This window comes from Gossypium raimondii, chromosome 10 (genome assembly GCF_025698545.1).
Source record: "Gossypium raimondii isolate GPD5lz chromosome 10, ASM2569854v1, whole genome shotgun sequence".
Classification (NCBI taxonomy): Eukaryota; Viridiplantae; Streptophyta; class Magnoliopsida; order Malvales; family Malvaceae; genus Gossypium; species Gossypium raimondii.
The window spans coordinates 48392612-48396209 of NC_068574.1; positions in this window are offsets into that span (position 1 = coordinate 48392612).

A 3598-nucleotide genomic window follows, 5' to 3' on the forward strand; every position below is an offset into this window, starting at 1 on the left:
GAGCTCTCCTTTTTACCAATCACCAGCAACGCATGGCTTTCAAACACCCTCGCCGTTCATGATGTAAACACCTCCACATACACTATTCTTTGAAGGTGGATCATCGTCCCAAGTTCGACAACCAGACGCCGAACCGGAAGAACAACAATCACCACCAGAGGAAGAACAATCGCCGCCAGAAGCTAGAGGAAGGAGGAATCTAGCGCGTAACCGTCGACCGCCGCCATGTGGAACCGAATCCCCTGGTCATAGACATTGATTACCGTATTAAAATTTATTATTTGATGTAATGAAATAGAAGTGTACACGATCTAATACGCATAAAAATTTTCCCGAGTTATTTTGATATTATTTGATATAATAAAATAGAAGTTCTATTTGATGTAATAAAAATCGTAATTAAAAACCCTAACCCTACCCTAATTTAATTAAAACCCTAATCTTAACCTAATTTAATTAAAAACCCTAACTTTAACCTAATTTAATTAAAAACCCTAACCTTAACCTAATTTAATTAAAAACCCTAACCTTAACCTAATTTAATTAAAAACCCTAACCCTACCCTAATTTAATTAAAACCCTAACCTTAACCTAATTTAATCAAAACCCTAACCCTACCCTAATTTAATTAAAAACCCTAACCCTACCCTAATTTAATTAAAACCCTAACCTTAGCCTAATTTAATTAAAAACCCTAACCTTAACCTAATTTAATTAAAAACCCTAACATTAACCTAATTTAATTAAAAACCCTAACATTAACCTAATTTAATTAAAAACCCTAACCCTACCCTAATTTAATTAAAAACCCTAACCCTACCCTAATTTAATTAAAACCCTAACCTTAGCCTAATTTAATTAAAAACCCTAACCTTAACCTAATTTAATTAAAACCCTAACATTAACCTAATTTAATTAAAAACTCTAACCTTAACCTAATTTAATTAAAAACCTTAACCCTACCCTAATTTAATTAAAAACCCTAACCTTACCCTAATTTAATTAAAACCCTAACATTAACCTAATTTAATTTAAAACCCTAACATTAACCTAATTTAATTAAAACCCTAACCTAATTTATTTAAAACCATAACATAATTTTACCTAATTTGATAATCTTACTAACCATTAACACAATTTTTGGGCTTAATAATTTTACATAATTTGATAAATTTACTAACCATTAACAAAAGTTATTGGGCTTAATAATTTTACATAGTTTTTACATAATGTTAGATTTGGTAAAATGTTTTGGCTGGTACTAACAATTAATAAATTAAAGTAATTTGATAATTTTACTAACAATTATCACAATTATCAATTAATAATTGAACAAAAATATAATTTTTTCTACAATTACATTCAACTATTGCGATTAGGGCCTGATCGACTTGTATGGCCTGGGTTCCTACACCATCCGCACAACTTCTGTTGACTGGTTCGCTCACGGATATCCATATTGTTCCGTATTCTAGTGGAGCAAGGTCGACCCTTCGGCTTGTGACGCAATTCTCTATCCGGTAACAACTTAAAAGGAGCAAGAGATACGGGCGGCCACTTACGTTTATCTGAAACCGGTGGGAAAACATGTCTCCATACGTTGTACATATTTTCTAATTTGTACACTTCGTCCACATAACTCAGGGGATCCAGACGGAGTTTCTGACAAGATGCAATAACATGAGCGCATGGATAACGAAGTGCATCAAACTTCCCACAGTCACACGTTCTGTTTCGCAAGTGTACACGATATTACCCACCAACAACACCTTGGTGCGGTCTGTCAAACTCCATCACGCGAAACCATAAATTGTCTCGATCGTGCAACACTGTGTGCATGATGTTTGCCCTCGCCTTCGCCTTGCTAATTTCTTGAACTACCTTACTGCACCATACATGGCCACCCTGCATCTGGCCTGCATAAGTTACTGCTCGCTTTGGAAATAGAGCCACCAAACGGAAATATGTCTCACGCACAACTGATGTTATCGGTAGATGACGCATTCCTTTAAGAACAGAATTTATACATTCTGCCAGGTTCGACGTCATATGGCCATATCGTAGGCCTCCGTCGTATGCTTGTGCCCACTGTTCGAAACGTATGTTACAAAGGTAGTCTGCCCCTTCTTCGTTTTGGGATTGTAAAATTGCCAACATCTCGTGAAAATGATCTTTATTTATTTCATACCCTGGCAATATAAGTTCATAGCGAATATTTTATACCACTTCTACTAATAAAACTAAGGTAAATTGACAAACGAAATAATACAGTTATAGAGTAAATACCCATGTTGGTCACTTGTCGTCGTTCGCTCTTAGATGGATATTGCCTGTAGTAGTTCGAAGCAACGTGTCTTAGGCAATATCTATGGTGTGTGCGCTGCCACAAGCTTCCCTCTCGATCAAATGCAGCTAGTATATCGGCGCCCCGGTCTGAAATAATGCAAATATCAGGTTGGGGGCACACATGCCTCCTTAACCTAGAGAAGAAGAAATCCCAGTCATCAAACGACTCCCCCGGTGTTATTGCAAATGCAATTGGAAGAATTCTCCCACCGCCGTCTTGTGCCACTGCAACCAATAGTCGATGAGTATACCTACCGAACATAAAGGTACCGTCAATTTGTACCAACGGCTTACAGTATGGAAATGCGTCTCGACATTACTTAAAGGTCCAAAATAGGCGTTTAAACACTTGGCATCCACGTAGCAATCGGCCGTTGTAGTACGCATGTTCCGTTTCAAGGTCTGTCATGGCACTTGGGACGTATCTCTCTAGCACCTGACACCACTGCCATATTTCATTATATGAGGCGTCCCACCCACTATGCATCTTCTCTAACGCCTTTTGCTTAGCTAACCACGCCTTGCGGTAAGAGGGCGTGTACCCCATTTGGCTACGGATATTGGTAATTATCACCGGTACTAAAGTCCTAGGATCTGCTTTTATCGTGGGCAGTATCAAGCTAGCCAACATAGCTGAATCTATTTTGGGATGATCTTGTGAAACACCTACAGAGGGAGTACATTAAATAATGCAACATGGCAAAATATAATTATTATTCAGATACATTCAATACTGTACCTGCAGCACATGTATGTGGACCTTTGTACTTTGTTATCTCCCACAACCCTGTCCTTTTCCTTAACCAGGCGACAATTTTCCATGAACATGTGCTGTCTTGCACCGCACACTTCGCCTCAAACTTATCAGATTTTGATTTAACGACGTGGTAATTAACGCCGTTTTTGATGCTATGCTGTTTCAAAGCACCAATAAAACAATCTTTATTGGTAAACTGATTACCAACTTCAAGTTCACTGAAATCTACCCCTGAACTTGTACGATCGCGCAACCGGTGTTGTAGATCTAGAAACTCTAACGCATCATCTGCTGCTAGATCGACATTATGCATGTGGGCTGGAGGTGAGTATGCTCTGAATCGTGGATTTTCTTCATCATCTGAACTCCTTTCACCATCTTCACCTTCTGTTGGAATAGGCTCCGGTTCAGAAAATAATCCCACCTCTGCACCATCCGGCCCGGGCTCTCGAGGTGGATCCACATCAGAGTCATCTTCTAACCCACAATCATCTA